General features: G+C 39.0%; 1 long non-coding RNA gene across 1 annotated transcript; it reads right to left on the bottom strand.

Moving 5' to 3' along the window:
* Positions 1 to 15,865: 15,865 nt before the first annotated feature.
* LOC107771080 (uncharacterized) lies at positions 15,866 to 19,271 on the bottom strand. Its single transcript, XR_001644739.2, has 3 exons — positions 19,114 to 19,271; positions 18,325 to 18,404; positions 15,866 to 16,117 (listed from the first exon to the last, which is right to left on the bottom strand). It is a non-coding gene; the product is annotated as an uncharacterized LOC107771080 (long non-coding RNA).
* Positions 19,272 to 20,560: the final 1,289 nt, after the last annotated feature.

Below are 20,560 nucleotides of genomic sequence, written 5' to 3'. Positions count from 1 at the left end.
ATGTAATTATATCTTGGGTTATGGTTGTGACTTGATAAAGCTTGTTCAAACTTATACAGTGTGTCGATGTGGGACTCGGGTCTTGCAATGAATTCTGGATGATAGAGATTGAGTTCTAAGGTTTAAGGACCAAGGTTGAAATGAGGATCTCTAATTATATTATGTTGGCGGGCTTATGTAGATCAGGTTGACGTGGGATTACCCCCAGGTTTATGCTTAGTAAGGTTACACCATGGTTTGATAGCTTTGGAACGGCTCCTAGCACGTTCGAGGACGAACGTGTGTTTAAGTGGTAGAGAATGTAACGACCCAACTGGTCATTTTGGGAATCTGCACTTTGCTTGGTATCTTGAGGGATTGAGTATCTCCGTATGATGTATTATGACTTCTATAAATCATCAATATTGGTTTTCAAGTTATCCAAGATCGATTTGGAAGAATAAACTTCAAGATTTGAGTACTATGCCGGAAGAGTTGATTGAGTTTGACTTTTTAGCAGTTAACCTCGGAATGGAGTTTCATCAGTTTCGTTAGCTCCGTTGGGTGATTTTGGACTTAGGAGCGCGTCTAGATTGTAATTTGGAGGTCCGTAGTTGAAATAGTCTTGAAATGGCGAAAGTTGAATTTTTGAGAAGTTTGACCGTGAGTGGACTTTTTGATATCGGGGTCGGATTCCGATTCCAGAAGTTGGAATAGGTCTGTAATGTCAAATGTGACTTGTGTGCAAAATTTGAGGTCAATCAGACGTCATTTGATAGTTTCGGCATCGGTTGTGGAAGTTTGAGGTTTCAAGTCCATTAAGTTAGAATTGGTGTGTGATTCATGTTTTTGTATTGTTTGATGTGATTCGAGAGCTTGATTAAGTTGGTATGGTATTTCAGAACATGATGGTACATTTGGTTGAGGTTCCGGAGGCCTCTGGTGTGTTTCGGGTGAGTTTTAAGCAAGTCCGGGCATTACAGGAACTCAGGCATGGTTCTGGTGCTTAATATTCGCTAGCGGCAGCAAAATTTTGCTGAGGGCAGAGGTGGGGGAGTGAACCGCATAAATTTGGTCGCGGAGGCGCTCCGGGGGAGATCTGCAGATCCACTGGTCTGACTTCGGAAGCCTATATCTTTTAATTTGCAAGGAATTTTGAGATGATTCAAAAATTAAAGTTATAGCCCTTCGTGTTTAATTTACAGAAAAGTAAAAAACTCAGCATTTGGAAATTTGTAGAGGATGTTATGGTCAAAATACTAAGGCCTGTCAGTGCAGCCACCAAAAGCGCGGACAGCGCTACTTTTTCGCGACCGCGGGGGTTGAATTTTCGCGGCCGCGCCTGGATTTTCGCGGTCAGCATAATGGAGATCAGATAGTGCACTATAGAAATGAGGTTTAGGGAATTATTTCACATTTTGGACCTAGGGAGCTCGGATTTTGTGGCAATATTTCGAGGGTTTTTCAAAAAATTCATCCGGATAAGTGATTCTAACTCGAATTTGGTTAATATACATGAATATATCACTAATTTCATCATTTGATTAGTACTTTGAGGTTGAAATTTGGGGAAAATTTTAGAAACATCATAAAATGAACTTTTGGGATTTGAAAGCCGATTCGAAATCAGAATTGAGTGAAACTAGTATGGTTAGTCTCGTAATTGAATGGGTTGTCAAATTTTGTGAGTTTTGTCGAGTTTCGAGGCGTGGACCGGGTGTGATTTTTTGCCTGATTTGGGATTTGATCTAGAATTTGATCTTTGTCAATTGTAATTTCCTCCTTGTGTTTATTTGATGTATTTAAGTTGCTTTTCGCTAGTTTAGAGTCGTTCGGAGGTCACTACGTGCGGGATGGTACTTTTGGAGCATCGCTTGGCTTGCTTGGTGTCGTTATTGGCTTGTTCGAGGTAAGTGTTTTTCCTAACTTTGTTGAGGGAATTTTTCCTCCTATTTTTCATTGTTTGTTACATGCGGGGTGATACATATATGAGGTGACGAGCGTATATGTATGTGCCGGGGTTAATCATGCTCGGGGTAGATTGTGCTATAACTGTGTCTTCTAGGATTACATAACTTCCTCGCTTCATGCTTCACTTGATTTACCAATGTTAAGAACGTAGTATAAAATGTTGGTAATCAAGAATTAGCCCAATATAACTTGATCGAATTTGGTAGAATTCTGAGAATACATTGATGTATCTAATTCGGCCATCTCTATGTGAAATCATTATTTCATTACTACGGCCCATATTTATGAGATACTAGACTTTATGCTTGTGTTGTGGATCATTGTGAGGATTGTGAAAGTATTTGAATAATACGGTTCTAGAGGGTTGTTGAATCATTGTTGATTTGGAAATATGTGATTTGGATTTGTTTGAAATATTTGTTAAAATACTCTCCTTGATGTTATTTGTGCTTCCTGCCTTATTTGTCATTGATACGCATATGCTTGGTAAGGAAGAGCGTAAAGCACGAAGGGTGACGTTGTGCCATTGATTATACATTATCATGTGAGGGAGAGTGTATAGCACGAAGGGTGATGTCATGCCATATTATTGAGAGTAAAAGCACGAAGGGTGATGCCATACCATATCATTAAGAGTAAAAGCATGAAGGGTGATGTCGTGCCATATTATTGAGAGTAAAAGTACGAAGGGTGATGTCGTGACATATTATTGAAGTAAAAGCACGAAGGGTGATGTCGTGCCTCATCATTTGAGAGTTAAAGCACGAAGGGTGATGCCGTGTCATTTCATTTATATTGTTATTCTTGTATGTTATCATGAGGTCATGGAACGATGGGTATTTCCGTGCAGGATGAGGGACATGCATTATGTTTGATATCAGTCTTCCATGTATATGTTCTTGTCTTTACCTTGAACTGTTATTGTCATAATTATGGATCTGAAGTTATTTATTGCCATTATTCTGTCATATCTCCATCTCAATTGTTGTTGTGTTGATCATAACTTCTACTTGCTTAACTTGCAAATACCATGTCTATTTCCTGCTTTTATAATTATACTCATGTTGTATCTATTCTGTTGCACCTTAGTGTAAGTCTTCCACCATGCTACTCATTCATGCCCTTACTTGTAAACTTGTAAAGATCTTGTGTTTCCTTCTTGTTTGATATATTTGTACTTAGGCCTCCACTATGCTAGTTAATTGAAGTTGACTCTTTGTTTTCCTATTGGTAGTTATTACTCACGTTCTTCCTGCATAGTCTTTTACTATTGCCCACATGTAAATCCTCGTCCATTGTTATTACTTGCGTATTTCCTACTTTGTAATTCTTGTTATCGTATTTCTGTCATCTTGTTGGTTCTGCTATGCGTACATTTGGGAAGGATGAGTTGAATGCACAAAGGGTGTTGCCGTGCTAATTGATTTGTCACATAAATTTATTTATATATAGTGAGGTTGAGATAGAAGCACGAAGGGTGTTACCGTGCCATTTGACTTGATAACTTGGATACACTTCTCATACTAGGAAGGATTGTAAATCTTCTACTGTGATTCCTGCTAGTAATTGTTAACTGTTTCGCAGAGTTGTATACGGCAGTTTAATCTGTTATGTTTTGAACCGCCTATACTGTTAGTATAATGTACATGTTATAACAATAATCATCTTTCAACTAAAAGCCCCATCACTACCTCGACGAGGTTAGACAAAATACTTACCAGTACATGGGGTCGGTTGTACTAATACTGCACTTCTGCACGTCTCGTGCAGATTCTGGAGCGGAGCTGCTGGTGACATCGGGTGTTGATTCGAAAGATGTCCATACGTTTAGTTATAGCTGGCACTTGTCCTTGGTAGTTTAGATTATTGCTAATCTGTTTCTGTAACCTTCAAACAGAATGTGTATTTATTGGTATCACTTTTGAAATTCCAAATCTTAGAAGCTCGTGATTTGTACTACCAGGTTTTGGTAAATTCGTAAATGTTCAGTTATCCATTCTCTTTTCTCTTATAACCTTAGTTGGGTTGTATTTTTCTATTAGTTGGCTTACCTAGCGGGTTGAGTTAGGTGTCATCACGACTTGTGATTTTTGGGTCGTGACATTTAGAAAGTGAATTGGTGACATATGAGAGATTATTGAATCAACAGAAAGATGAGACATTGGAGGAGGCATCACAAGAAAAAGATGATCAACCAAAAGAAAAAGAAGACACATCAAAGATGATGAAAATAAACCAAGAAGGCCAAAATTCAAAAATAGAGGAGAAATTTAGAGAAGGTACATGTAATTTTTGTTGTGATAGAGATTATATTGAATGCAAAGGAAAGTCAAATAATATTCAAATTGATCTTTCAAAAATTCATTCGACTAATAAAAAGGATGATTTAGTTGCAAGGGATGCCAGTCCAAAAGAGGTTAGTATTTCACAAGAAATATTGTTTGATAGTATTGATGAACTGAGTAATGAAAGAAGCAAGATGGTTCATCAAGAGAAAGTTTCTAATGATCCACCCAAGTTTGAGGCAGAAATAGCTTGGGATCCAGAATCACAACAACGCATGATTATAGATATTGAAGATGTAATCAATTTTGTGCCATTGTTCGAAACTGCATATTTTAAGGAGCATGACGAAATGTCTATTGGTGGCATTACTCTACAACCTGTAGAATGTTCAATTGGTGTTGAATGGGTGTACAATGTAAACATACAAGGCAACCAGAGAAGTAGATGATTTCAACGTAAAGGAAAAATATGTTGATGATATTTTGAAGGGATTTACCATGGTTAAAGCCAAATCAAATATGGCCAATATTGAAGAAAAATTGAAGCTAACTAAAGATGACACTCGTGACTTTGTTGATGCAACATATTTTAGGGAATTGGTGGAGAGTCTGAGGTACTTAACTTCTACAAGGCTTGATGTTACTCATGACATGCCCAAGTTTGAAGATCTTGGTTTAAGGGAGGCTGTTGGAAATTAAACCAAGATTAATTAGTATTCCTAAGTTGTCTAGGATTTGGTTTTTACTAGTTTATTTAATTTATGTTTAGTTAGGATTCACAACCAAAATCATGTAGGAATATGTTTTCTAGATTCTAGTCAAATTTAGTTTTGTAGTATTATAAATAAGGGTGTTATTACATATTTTCTATTGTGGAGAGGTAGCTATGATGTAGAGTGATTCAAGAATTTAAGAGTTGTGAAAAAACCTCCCACCAAATTCTCTCCCTGGTTTAATAAATTTCTTCTATATAGTTTTTACTGAATTTTTTGCATGTGTCTAAATTATTAGTCGGGGGTATTTCAATCCTTCATTTATGCTTCTAAGCAGTAGTGTAATGTCAAGCCACTTTGTCTTAAAATAGATAAGTTTTACGAAACCTTTTAGCTGTTTCTTGTGTATTCAGGATTCAATTAAAATGAAATATTTTTCTTTTCCAACCAATGTGGATAGAATTTATTTTCTATATAATAAATGCGAAAGGAAATATTTTTATTTGATTATAGATAAATAAAAAATCGAATAGGGGTATGAGGCTGAATAGTTGGCTTGGATCATATATAGAGATGAAAGATTCAGGAATTTTTTTAGCGCCTCGAACTCTTGCATTCAGGATTATTACGCAAGAAATTTACTATGAAAATTAATTTGACATATTGACAAGAGATAGAGAGGATTATTGGTGATCTTTTAGTTTTTTGGTGACCACAAAATTGCTTGAATTGTATGGTTTACAAATTACACGTTATTTTTTGATTTGTCCCTTTTTCTTTTCATAATTTTGGCTAACTGTTTTATGCGAATTTAGGATAGGAAATCATAAAATGATGCACATAGACAAAAGTGAATCGGAGATTACAAAGGAATGAATAAATTGCAGGGTTTCAGAAAACAATTACAGCAAGTGCAATTGCAATTGGCCTCAGGAGAGTACGTCAATAAAACGTCCAATAGAATTTCGGAAAAGGAAATCAATAGCCATTGTTACATCAATGTACCCTATGTGATACAATTATTACTAAAGAAAACAAATAAAGAGTAGTCATAATCTTGATATTGATTGAGAAAGTAAGACATAAATTGGTCCTTGTGCTTTTCTTTTTAAAAAAAAAATGTTTTTTAGCATTTTAACATTTAAGTTGTTCTTTTTTGCTTTTCATTTCATGGCCGACCTCTTTCTTTGAAAAAATCACATAAAAAGAATCAAGCTATTAAATATTCTAAGGTATAACAAGGAATAGACAACGGTATGGCTCTTCAACTTTTATTCCTTTTACTTTTTAAAAAGAAATCCTATAGTTAAGTTAAAAAGGAATTAATCAAGCCATTAAGATATTCTTAGAATGGGGCACGGACCTTATTAATTTCCCATATGTTTGGGGCTGTAGTCGAAAAGACCAAATTGTAGGCCAAAAGTCGTTATGTTATGCTACATGTCATGATGATGTTAGGATGACCAAATTAATGAAAATGGGTCCTTATAACCACTTTGTGTCTGATCTTTGCTACCTCACTGTTCCATCAGTAGTTTACTCACCAAAAGTAATGATTCTTCATCTCCAAATTGGGACCATTTTCATAATAAAGTATATAGCGCTTTCCCTTTGTTTACTTTGAAAATACGAATAACAATTAAATTTAATTTATCGTTTTACAGATATATAATTTAGTTTAATACCAATTAATAATCAAGAAATATGAAGTAGAAATGAAAGAGACAGGGGAATCAAACCAATGTTGCTCGATAGCGGTGGCCTCGAGCTTAGTGACCTCGAGGTGGGCTTAGAGCAATAAGATTAAATAAGAAAAGTAAAGTAAGAGCAGTAAAGCTAAGGACAATTCTGATGGACAATAAGCAAAAAGGTAGAGAGTATATTATTTTCTCAATGATTAGATTATGTTTACAAATGATTGGGGTCACCTTTATATAATAGGGGAACCCCAAGCTATATTTCTATTTATAGTAAGGAATATTCTTGGTATAGCTGTCTAACTGCCTAGTACAGAATCGTACAATCCTATTCCGGGATTTGCGCCATGACTTTGGGGACATGACATGAATCTAGCTTGTTCTGGTACAAATCTATAACGCTACTATTTCGGGGTCGAGCACACTTGGCCACGGTATTCCTCGTACTCCTATCTCTGGGCATCGCACTCTGTCTTCGAGCTCAAATCTGGTCAGCTGGTCTCAAACTTGACCTCGCCCAAACTCGGGCCTAGGATGGACCCTCGAGCCTATAAATCGGAGGCATATGATTTTAACCGTATAGAGATAGTCCCCGCGTTTATTAGAATAAGATGATAAGAAACGATTTAATCCTCATTTTTCGAAGTCTTTAGTGATGACGTCATTTCTGTGACACAGGCGTTCGAAGTGACTGAAACGTCTCATCGGTCCACTTCCCCAAAATATTGAATGCACGCTAGTATTGGTAGGCCACTAACGCCACTAACCGTCGTTGCCCTTCTATTAATATGAGGTTATTCCTTTGGGTAAAGAACTTTACTCTTTCATTACATCTTTCCCTTCTTCATCTCTTTCTCTAATCACTTGTTTCCACCGCCTCCTTAAGCGTCGGAAAATGCCAAATTATTGTAAAAACACCATATTCCGATACAGTCTGTATTCTTTGGCTTGAAATCATGGCTAAAACTTCCAAAATGGTCCCCAAAAAATATAAAGCATCGTCTTCTTCTACCTCCTAGTCGGCCAAACCGGTGGTGCCGCTAACTCTTGAAGAAATCACCCACGACCCTTCTGTGATTAAGAAGGATTTTAGTATTGAAAATCCCTCCGACGTCCTAGGCCGATGCGAGAATGCATCTCGATATCTTAGCTTGGTATCGGAGAAGCACCTTAAGGATATGAAGAAGGAATATGGCTGAGGAGATGAGGTCGTGGTTCAGATCTCGAGCCCCGAGGAAAGCATTACTACCCACGTGGAGGGGTTTTTAAGTGGTTACACTTACCCCTTCACACTGGGTTCCCTTGATCCGGTGGTGATCGGCTTCTGCAAAATGTACGAAATCACCCTCGCCCAGATTCACCCCTCTTTTTGGTGCATCGTGATTATGCTGCGCTACTTTCTAAAAAGGACGAGGGGTTGGAATTCACCCTCAACCACCTGATTCGACTATACCAACCCCAGCTATTTCAAGGGCTTGTCAAGTTGCAACGTCGCACGAAGAAAGCCTTCTTTGCCAGTAACGACAAAGACAAGGATCGGGGCTGGATGAGCCGGTTCGTCAGAGTAAGGACTTCAGACGTCATTCCCCAGGACAAATGCCGCTCTAGAAGAGATGGAATTATAATCGTAAGTGGAGTCCTTCTCCCTAATATCTATATGTACTCAACTTACATATCCTATAATAATAGTTTTATCTTTTTTGCAGCTGTTGGTTGGACACCTCACGATGTTCTCGATCTCGAGGACTGGTTCCGAAAGTTGGCCGCGACCTCCTCGTATGATAAGCGCAAATGGCATGATCTATCGAGGGGCAAATGGGAGACCAAAAATCATGGTAATATTTCTTCTCAAGTTTTAGATGTTTTCCATTCGTTGGCGGCGTCAACTTATTCACATTTACTTGTGCAGGCATCAGAGATGTCTCCGAAATAAGGCCAGCCCTGCCCGGGGAAGGGTCCAAGTCTTCGATCCCGAAGTATGAGAAGGACAACAAAAGAAAAGGTGTTTCAAATCTTGAAGACCCTCAAGACAAGAAAACCATTGCTCGAAGGCTACGGAAGAGATTTGCTCAAACGAACGCAGATTCGACCGATGATTCCCCGGATGACAAAGAAAATGGTGGTGAAGAGTCGGAGTTGGTGCCTCGAACCAGGAAACCAATCTAGGCCGCCAAACCCTCCGAACTAGAGACATCATCCCGTGGTGAGGGAACCCCAAAGAAAGATATGGGCAAGGCCCCCGTATCCCCGGAGGCTGAGATCGTTCCTCCGCCTTCAACAAATATACTGGAAGGGGAAAATGCGGAGATCCCCGAAGCTAAACTAAATGCCCCGAGTGAAGAGCTCGGGTCCATGACAACAGGTCACTCTCGTTCTTTGCCAACTTATTCTGAGGAGGCAATCGAAGAAGCTAACGCTCTGCGTATGCCCAATCCGAGTAAGTTCCTCGAAGAAGATCCCTTTCATAGTTGCTTCACTGGGGTCGAGGATGCTACTGATCTCAATAATGCATCCACCATTTTCGAAGAGGCTCAACATCTCCTCTCTCGGGTAAATACTAACTTTTATTATTGTAATTTTCTCTTTCCTCCTTTTCCTTTGACTGATATATCTTCATTTCATGTATAGGTCATCGTCAAGTTTAGAGCTGAGCTGAGCCAATGTGAGGCCGAGCTTAGGAAAGTTTCGGTCGAAGAGAAGGTCTTGAGGATCCTTTGTAGCCAATAGGAAGAGGAGCTTAAGGACCTCCAGGCTGAATTGGGCAAAGCTCGGAAAAACGAGTCTGAGCTAGATGAGCAGGTAACTGTTATTTTAACAGAGTATGGCCTTCTTGGCCCTACTTTGGAAGGCTAACACTTTGATATCTCAGCTGCAGCAAAAGTTAGAGATGATTTGGCAGCTCCGAGGCGAGGTTGATCAAGTTAAAGTTGATTACCATCGGGAAGGAGAGCATGGATCACCTCACTACCAATAAGGAAGTTGTTACAGCACAACTAGCCTTAGCTGGAACTCAACTCCGAGGCATTAAAGCGAAGGGTCTGGCCCAGGCCAAGAAAATTGAGGAGTTAGAGGCAGAACTCGTTAGAGCCCGGGCCGAAGTTGTAAAGGCTAAGGCTGAAGCTGAGAAGACGAAGGCTGCGGAAAATAAATCCATTTCCATATACTTAAGAGATGTCACGGCCGTTCAAGCTGAGTTGAGGGAGGCCTCCGACTGGGAAAAATGGAGCAATGATTTGGCCAAGTGCCAGGCCCAGAGGGAGACTCTCAAAGAAATCCATGCCAGGGGGTTCGACCTTGCCGAGGAGATAGCCGAAGCAAAGGCGCGGGAAACCGATGCCAGGTTTCTTGTCTCTTCTGATGATGAAGATGTAGCAAGTGGATCCGGGGATGGAGAAGGTGAAGAATATGTTCCCGAGGGAGAGGAGGCTCCTGAAGATAGAGCTGCCAAAGGTGCAGTTCCTGAGGATGGTGCTCCCGGAGATATGACCCCAAAAATAGATTAGGTTCTCTTTTTCTTTTCTGTGCAAGGGCCCCTTGCCGGTGTTTTAAATACGTTGTTAAAACATCCCTCATGAATATAAAGTATCTTTTCGCTCTATCCTCAACTTGTGTTGAATTTTATTTTATTTTCATTGCGAAAGATTTCGATAATTCAAACAATCAGTCTGAGTATTGATTTGGACACAGAATATACTAAACCTTTAGTTCTTATTGATCAATATAATACCCCTTAAGGTTTTGTTAATCCTCGAGCTAAGCTTAAATCAATTCGATATGAGCTCAGAATGATGGGACTCTTGAGTTCGAGTTGAGTGAGAGCGAGGTCTCGAACTCTATATATTTTGGCCCTTAAGCTCTTTTAATTTGGCCCTTAGGCTCTTATATATCGCCCCTTGGGCTCTTTAAGTCGGCCCTTAGGCTCTTTAGGTTGGGCCGATTCGGCCTTTAAAGCAGCTATACTTTTTCCCTCTTTTCGGCTAAAAGACATAGTAAAAATTTTGTATGCCTTAGCATGTGTTTTTTGTACCCGTTGGGTTTTTCGAGTGTTCGAAGTATCAGAACCTTATTAGTAACTTGTTTGTGTAATAATAACTCTTGTGGTTTTTCCGAAGGCTTATGTTTATCGAAGCCTTTAAATTATTCGAGGGCTGAATTTATTGAAGCCCTTTAAATTATTCGAGGGTTGAATTTATCGAAGCCCTTTATATTTTGCTTTTGCCGAGGGTAGCCTGATTTAACCGGTTTTTCAATGTTTGAAAGCCTTTAATTTATGGCGGAAGTCAGACGTCTCCGAGCCGCATTATTTTGGTCGTAGCCTTTATATGACTGTAGTCTTTATATGACCGTAGTCTTTAATATGGTTGTAGCCTTCGGGTATGACACTTGGACTTGTTTCCGGATAACTTTTCGAACTTGTTCGAAAAGTTAGTCCCCGAGTATATTGGCCTTGGCTTTTGTTTTGAGGGGGTGCCTCCTTGAGGTCTTATGAGTCTTATTTTCGATGACTCAGATGTACTGATTGTCGATGACAATCCCCGAGTATTTGGGGGTGCTTTTATGCTTTGGCTCTTAAGCCGTATCCTGTAGGATTATAAGCGTAGCGCTCATATAATAGTAGACTTCTTTGAGACATAAAGTATTTTTGATATTAACAGAATGCTTCTTCAAATAATTGATACATGCGTACATGCTTTCCCGTCGAGGATCGACTATTCTATATGGACACGGTTCATCTGACCGTTTGGCCCATTACAAAGTTTTCCTATCGAGGCCCTCTTAGGCGTGAAGTATTTTTCTTGAAAATATAACCTCCGAGGGTGATTGAAAAGAAACCTTAGATACTGTTGAGTTCTCCTTAGGTAGCACATAATTGTTGCCTCATTAAAAACTTTACCGGTAAAACCCATTTGGGACAAAATCCGATCTAACAGAAAAAGAGTGCAACGCATGCTTTAAAACCTAAGGCCTTCGTGTAAACAGGGTGTCTTTGAGATCGCGTGCCTTTGATAGCTTCGATCGAAAATCTGTAATAAGTTAGTTTTAAACTCAAATGGACAAAAAGGATAAGGTCATACCTTAGCAATAGTATTGTTTGAGTAATGATATGTTCCAATTGTTTGGCAGTTGTTCACCTCCCATTGTGCTATGTTTGTAAGATCCTTTACCGACAACTCTGAGGACTAGGTACGGTCCTTCCCAATTCGGGCTTAGTTTCCCTTCATTAGGGTCTCGAGTATTGAGGGTGACCTTTCGTATAACTAAGTCACCGATTCCAAAGTGTCGAAGGTTGGTCCTTCTATTGTAGTATCTTTCGATCCTTTGCTTCTACGTGGCCATCCGAACAAGTGTTGCTTCTCACTTTTCATCTAATAACTCGAGACTAGCATTCATGGCCTCGTGATTTAATTCCTCTGATGCATGTTGAAACCTGGCACTTGGTTCTCCAACCTCGACGGGGATGAAGGCCTCAGAGCCATATACTAGAGAAAATGGGGTGGCCCCCGTGCTAGACTTCGATGTCGTCCGATACGCCCAAAGGACCTCGGGTAAAACTTCTCTCCATTTCCCTTTCGCATCGTCCAATCTTTTCTTCAAGTTTTGAATGACAGTTTTATTTGTTGACTAGGCCTGTCCGTTTCCAGTTGGATGGTATGGTGTCGATAAGATCTTCTTGATATTGTGTGCCTCGAGGAACTCCGTCACCTTGCTCCCGATGAATTGTTTTCCATTGTCACATACAATCTCGGCAGGTATACCGAACCGGCATATGATGTGGTCCCAAATAAAGTCAATAACTTCTTTTTCTCTGACCTTCTCGAAGGCCTGTGCTTCCACCCACTTAGAAAAATAATCAATCATAAACACAATAAATTTAGCTTTACCTGGGGCTGCTGGTAGAGGGCCGACTATATCTATTCCCCACTTCATGAAAGGCCATGGGGATAGGACCGAATGGAGTTGTTCTCCGGGCTGATGGATCATCGGTGCAAATCGTTGACACTTATCACATTTTTGACAAATTCCTTAGTATCTTTTTCCATAATATCCCAGTAGTAACCTGCTCTAATAATTTTGTCGACCAAAGATTCGGCACCGGAATGGTTCCCACAAGTGCCTTCGTGAATTTCTCTTAGAACATAATCGGTGTCCCCTGGCCCCAAGAATACCGCCAATGGTCCATCGAATGTTCTTCGGTATAATGTTCCATCTTCATCTAACGTAAACCTAGCAGCCTTGCCTCGTAGGGCCCTCGACTCTTTGTAGTCCGATCGGAGTTTTTCATTTTTCAAATAGTCGATATACTTATTTCTCCAGTCCCACATTAAACTCGTTGAATTTATCTCGGCATGACCCTCTTCAACCAGGGACCTCAATAATTGGACGAAAGTATCCGGGATGATGTCATCTTCTTCGATCGAGGATCCCAGATTAGCAAGTGCATCGGCCTCACTATTTTGTTTTCGAGGTACATGATCCAGATTCCACTCCTTGAAGCGGTGTAAAGTTATCTATAGCTTGTCCAAGTACTGTTGCATTCTATCCTCTCGAACCTTGAAACTTTTGTTTACTTGGTTTACCACCAATAGGGAATCGCACTTGGCCTCGATAACATCTGCTCCCAAGCTTTTAGCTAGCTCGAGACCTGCAATCATGGCCTTATACTCAGCCTCATTGTTAGTTAATCTTGGAGTTTTGATAGATTGCCTAATGGTATCACCCGTGGGTGGCTTCAAGACAATGCCAAGCCCGGACCCTTTCAGATTCGAGGCACCATCTGTGGAAAGGGTTCGTACCCCCGATGTTGTACCCGAGCTTAGCAGGATTTCTTTCTATACTTCGGGTACGAGGGTCGGCGTATAATTGTCCATGAAGTCAGCTAGTATTTGAGGTTTGATGGCCGTTCGGGGTTGATATTCGATATCGTACCCACTAAGTTCGACGGCCCATTTGGCCAATCGAACGATAACTCGGGCTTATGCAAAACATTTCGAAGGGGGTAGGTGGTTAATATAAATATAAGATGACATTAAAAATATGGTCTCAACTTTCGAGATGCACTTATCAATGCAAGTGCTAATTTTTCTAATTGAGGGTACCTAGTCAGCATCTCCTAGAGTTCGGCTTACATAATAAACAGTAAATTGTGTACCTTGCTCTTCTCGGACCAGTACCCCACTTACCACTATCTCGGATACTACCAAGTATAGGTAAAGTTTTTCATCTACCTATGGGGTGTGAATCAAAGGCGGGCTCGACAGATATCATTTTGATTCTTCTAGGGCTTGCTGAGATTCCGGAGTCCATGCGAAATCCTTTTTCTTTTTAAGCAAGGAAAAGAACCGGACTCCGATCCGACGACCTCGAAATGAATTGACCCAAGGCAGCTATTCTCCCTGTTAGCCTTTGCACGGCCTTCACACTATCAACGATCGTGATGCCCTCGATAGCCTTGATCTTATCGGGATTGATTTTGATACCCCGATTTGACACCATGAAGCCGAGAAACATACCAGAGCCAATTCCGAAGGCACATTTCTCCGGGTTAAGCTTCATGTTATATTGCCTCAAATTTTTGAATGTTTCCTGCAAATGAACTATATGGTGGGACTTAACCAACATAGCATCCATATAAACTTCCATTGTTTTGCCTATTTGTTCTTCGAACATTTTGTTAACTAGGCGTTGGTATGTAGCTCCTGCATTTTTAGCCCGAAGGGCATTACATTGTAACAATAAGTTCCAAACTTAGTAATAAACGAAGTCTTTTCCTGGCCCTTCGGGTTCATTTGAATCTGATTGTACCTGGAGTAGGCATCGAAAAAAGTTAGGATCTCTTGGCCAGCCGTGGCATCGATCATACGATCGATATTTGGCAAGGGGAAAGAATCTTTTGGACATCCCTTGTTTAAGTCCTTATAATCTACGCACATTCTAAGTTTGTTTCCTTTTTTTAGGAACTACAACTACGTTGGCTAGCCACTCGGGATACTTTACCTCTCGAATAGATCCTATTTTAAGAAATTTGGTTACCTCGTCCTTTATGAAAGCATGCTTTACCTCGGACTGAGGCCTCTTTTTTTGCTTCACCAGTTTGAACCTGGGATCAGTGCTTAGCCGATGTGTGGTGATTTCCAGTGGAATCCCTGTCATATCTAAATGGGACCAAGCAAAGCAATCCGTATTGTCAATAAGAAATTGAATGAGTTTTTTCTTGAGTTCGGGGGTCAATCTCGTCCCTAGGTATACATTTCTCTCGGGCATGTACTCAATCAAAATGACCTATTCCAGCTCCTCGATAGTTGATTTGGTTTCATCAGATTCTTCGGGAACGACGAAGGTTCAAGGAGTAAGGAAATCCTCATCTTCGTCTTCGATTACCTGTTGCTCCGACTCCATCGAGGCTGGAGGCGGTGATTGTTATTTGGCCGCCTGCTTATCTTTAGTGCTCGACTTCTCCGAGGTCAAAGGCTCTGGATCAGCACCACTTCCTCGATTGCAAACATCTCCTTTGCATCGTGTTGCTCCCCGTAGATCGTTTTTACTCCTTTCTCTGTTGGGAACTTCATCATCTGGTGAAGAGTTGAAGGCACTGCCCTTATGTTGTGTATCCACGGTCTCCCGAGGAGTGCGTTATACCTCATATCACCTTTGATGACATGGAACTTCATATTTTGTATGGTCCCGGCTACGTTTACTAGCAAGATAATTTCTCCCTTTGTTGTTTTGCTTGCCATATTGAAGTCATTCAGGACATTTTAGGCCTTTAACTACACCTAAAAAGTGTGGCCTTAACTATCAAAAACTGTGGCCTAATAAAAGGCCACACTTTCGACCTAAGGCAACGTTTTTTGAGGGGTAGCCTAAACAAGCGTAACCTTTATCCTAAGGCACACTTTTCAAGTGTCGCTTTAAAAGCCACACGTGAAAAACCTGGCCTAAAATGTAACAAGTGTCACGCTCGTAATACCCTCTATGGCAACACTTTTAGGTACTGCAACAACCTATTAAAAGCGTGACCATTGTTACTCTTTAGGCTACACTTCTCAAGTGTGGCTCCGAAAAGCAACACTTGTAAAGTATAGGTTTTGCTACCGTATAGGCCACAAATTTTGCTAATCCCTATTGCCATACTATTGCGGTCAGTGAATTATATTTTGTACATATCCTATAATCAAATTTAAGTATGAAGATCTCAAGCACCCAATGAACTAGTAGATAATAAAAGAATAATTCAAATGCATAAACTTGCAATGAACTTCAAACAAGGAGTAAATCTCGTGTAATACATCAACGAATAAAGAAAACTTGTATCAAGGGGTATGCTAGCAATTAATTAACTTTATAAAAAGCAAATATATCACTACAGTATCAGGAATAACAAAAATCGTAATTGCCTAAAGTCTTGATGATTACATTCCATTGGGTTAAATTGTCGCTTGGCCACCATTTCCAACTGCTCACCAAGACTTTCCTGCACATTTAAAATAAAATTAGTAATTAGATAGAAATCACTAATATGCAAGTGCAAACTTAGAGCAATGTAACAGAGTTGCCCCTTGAAAATTTAAATACCAAGCACTATTCTAAGAACAGATGTCTGTTTTAAGTATAAGACTTGAGCCTAACCTAAACTAGTAGGGGTAGACTGTAATACTTCTCAATATTTATCAGTTTTCTCATTAGTAGTTTTTTTTGTGCATTGGCATCAGCACTTTCTTTTGTATTTTGCATTATCATCGACACTTTCTTTTGTACTTCTGTGAAAAATACATATCAGAAAATAGAAGAAAAAAAGAAGATACGTTCAAATTTCAATCGGTTGTGTCCATTACCAGAACACAAGTATACATTCACTCGATCATGTCCAATATAGAAAGACATATCCAAATTAACAGCTGATAGGACGATGCTATTATAGATAAAGAAAGATCCAAAAAAATAATGGGTTTGACGAGTACGACTTTATAATCCAAAATTGATGATAATCAGATTTAAGAGTAAATTACATATACATAAACTTTCATATCTTCAATGAGAACGTAAAAAAAAGATACAACTCGTGAACTATGTATCATGCAATATGTAATGGATAAAAGAATCAATCAATTACTCTATCATTAACATTTACAAGTTTCAACTTACTCTCTGTTTCTACCAACTCAACCTTATCAATTTTACACTAGTTCAACATTAAAATCTTGTTCAAAAGCACCTCCAAATAGAATAGTGTACTAAAATTCCATAACATATCTCGCAGTACCAAAAAGAATATTAGCTTCATCTTTAAATAAAAACAATGTTGGCATAGGCTAACACGTTTACATGACATCTCAATACCTAATCACATAGTTAAAATATATATTAAGAACTATGTCCCTGTCATTTAAGTACTTTAAAATCTTTCATATTGGTTTCGTATTTTGATGCACATGGAAATTATTCCTTTCTAACATGTAATTGTGAATCTCATGACATGTATATGTTTGGGTTATCAATTGTACCTTTGATGTTGTACGTTCATCAAAATCCATATGGAGCAGACCTCTAGCCAATTTTAAGATTACTAATTCTCTGAAAACCTTGTCCTCCTACAAATAGCCACAAGACATTAACTCTATAACTGACAAAATAAACTAGACAGGAAAATCTTATAAATAAATATTCGAAAGACAATCAAAACTACCACAAAGAAAACAGTAGAGATGAAAATGCTAGGACATCATGTAGCAAATCCAAGTGAAACTACTATGCAATCATGTAAAAGACATCTGGAAACAAATTTATATCGATAAGACAACAGCATACCCCTTCCGCTACAATTCTACTTCCTTTGTTTGACTGATTGTCAAGGTATAATCACTGAGTTTGCACTAATTAATTGAAATGTGTACTCAAAAATTCTAAAAGACAATAAAATATTATGTATAATGGTGCAATTGATTTCTTGTGATCTGCTAAGTAAAGGACAATAAAAATGATTAAGCATGTGCAAATACATAAACCTGCACCTGCACCTGTAGATTTGACTAAACGCTTTTGCATGCTAATTAAGATAGAACTTTATGGTGTGCCTTATATAAAATTCACCGTCAAAACTCTAGTATATCCTCTAAAAATGCTCTCTTCAATAACATCGAGGCAGGCTGTATATGTATAATGTGCATACCTGGAGAAGTCTTCAAAACATGTTATCTAGTAGTTTCTAGAATAGCAGATGACTCATGTATATGTTCAATTTATCTATCCTTTGAAGACTATTAGTACGATCTTTACGTCCTTTTGCAATATATAATGCCAGATACAAGAAATTACTAAGAGGTCTTAAGAAGATACGACATCATAGATAATAGCCAACTCCCTCCCTACAACAGAAGTATTGATCTTGGATGATTGTCACATGGTAATAACTAGTTTTTAGTACAAGTATAGGTGAAAAGGAAAAAATACAACACCCGATTCTTCTTGCATTTAGATAATCTTTTAACTACGAAAAAATGTCAATCAGTTCAAACATTAATAAATATTACCGTAAGAAGCTATGTAAGAATGGGCTATCTTTTTTGCCAACTTCAACAGAACAAAATCGGCTTTGACCCATTGAATTTGCTATGTAAGAATTGGGGATGAAGCAAGATCTTGGTCAAGCAACAACAATTTAAAGAAGCAAGACATTTTTACCTCCACAACTAAATAATTCCAACATTCAGTTCAGGTAGACCTAGTTCAGCTCTCCATGATGCAATTCGAGTACTGCACCACTAGAATAAACCAATGATATAAACATGTCAGCTTAAACACTAAAGGTTACAAAAATGTAAAACCATGAAGTTGAACAGTACAATTTACGAAAATAACAAACCATAGCCTATTCTAAGCACCCACCACTGGCAAATCCTTGAACAGTAGCACAAAAGGATTCTTTCTATCTAGAATAACCAACAATAGGACAAATAATTTATTGATAATTTATCTATGTCAGTAGTTAAACAACAAAGAACATCTCTAGATTCTAAAAAATATGACCAAAGACTTAGGGCCGAAAACAAATTACCAACCTACTTAAATAGTCCAACTCTTACAGTCACAAGCATGATATGGACAACAGAGTTCTGAATGATTCACAAAATCTGGAGAAAAATTATGAGCTTCGAACAACAAGCCTTAACTTTTGGCAAAGAAAAAGAAAAACTCACTAAGGTAGAGAACAAACAAAAAGAGGAAGAAAAGGAGTGAGCAAAATCAAAGTAGTAGAAGTGGGTATTGAAGTATTAGTGGTAATATTAGCAATTACAGAGCAAATTACATGGATGAGTGCTCTGCGAGTAAGTCTCTGGGTATTGGACGACAATGGAGATACTAACAAGGTGGGTGGGAAGAATCAAAACCCTAATTAAAGCCTTAATCAAAGTATTCAAATAATCAAAACCTAAACTAGAAACAACTGAAAATAAAGGGGCAGGAGGTTACCATTTCAAGAATTAATCAACCATTAATGTGGAAGCAGCGATAACAGCAGCAATAGAGGTGGTGGAAGATGCGGCAGTAAAAATGAAAATTTCTTCAGCACCAGCAAGTCGACGGAGGTGTGGGATAAAAAATGGGCAAATATTTCTTGTACTGTCATTTTTTCTTTTAGAAAATGGGAGAAAATATTTCATTTTTAAAAAAAATTCCCTCCCAAATATTTCATTAGGAACAATAATGGAGGGAAACTTCTAATAAAAAATTTTATTGGAAAAGTTTAGAGCACCCTTATAAAGGGTTGCTTTTATGATTAAGAAATGGAATGCTCTAAAAGCGTTGTAATATAGGTGAGTATGTGTTGCCAAATGTTATTTGAGTTGACAACGCTTAAAATGCGTTGTCTATATATTTAAAGAGAACTCTTAACAAGTGTGGTCTAAACTTCGTGATTAACAAAGGCCACCCCTTTATAAGCGTTCCCATAGATGTTTTTGACAACACTTTCCGAACGATGGCTAAAGTTAGTGTGGCCTTGTGCCAAATTTTTTGTAGTGCGGGATGCAGGTACGATCTGATCTTGTAGGCCGAGTTGTTCCACGACCCTCGATCTAATTATGTTTGTTGAGCTACCTGGATCCACTAAAACACGTTTAACTTGAATTTTATTCAAAAGGATAGAGATTACCACGGCGTCGTTGTGAGGCTAAGATATCCCTTCTGCTTTCTCGTCACAGAATGATAAGATGTCCTCGAGCACATAGCTCCGAGTCCATTTTTCTCTGGTGATTAATACTTTGGTGCTCTTGAACACAGGTCGTTGAGGGACATCGACTTCGCCAATGATCATGTGGATTACATGTTGTGGTTCTTCTTGTTCATTTTTCATTGCATCTCTCTCCCTGAAGTGATTCTTAGCCCGATCACTTAGGAATTCTCGAAGGTGTCCCTCGTTGAACAACCGAACCATTTCTTCCCTTAGCTGCTTGCAGTCTTCTGTTCTATGACCATGTGTGCCATGATATTTGCACATCAAGTTCGGGTCTCTTTGAGAAGGATCGGTCTGTATTGGCCTGGTCCATTTGGTGTCTTTGATTCTCCCAATTGATGAGACAATCCCTGACGCATCTATGCTGAAGTTGTACTCTGATAATCGAGGAGCCTCTGTGGGGCTGGTATGTTTATCGAACCCACTCTTACTCATGAGTCCCCGAAAACTTTGACCTCAATTGTTTCTCCGATCGCTCCGATGAGTGTTACGGCTCGGGTCGTTGTTCCTTCGATCGACGTATGGCTGATACCGTTCTTTGTTGAGTCTTGATTCCTGGTTTGTTTCCCTCGAGGGCTTGGCTACAAATCTATTAGGATGAACTAAACCCGAGGGGGCTCCTAACTAGTCGCCCTCGACCCTAATTTTTGATTGGTAATGATTATGCACATCCGACCATGTCAC

The sequence above is a fragment of the Nicotiana tabacum genome, chromosome 22 (assembly GCF_000715075.1).
Source record: "Nicotiana tabacum cultivar K326 chromosome 22, ASM71507v2, whole genome shotgun sequence".
Lineage (NCBI taxonomy): Eukaryota > Viridiplantae > Streptophyta > Magnoliopsida > Solanales > Solanaceae > Nicotiana > Nicotiana tabacum.
This window is presented reverse-complemented; position numbering and strand designations above follow the sequence as displayed.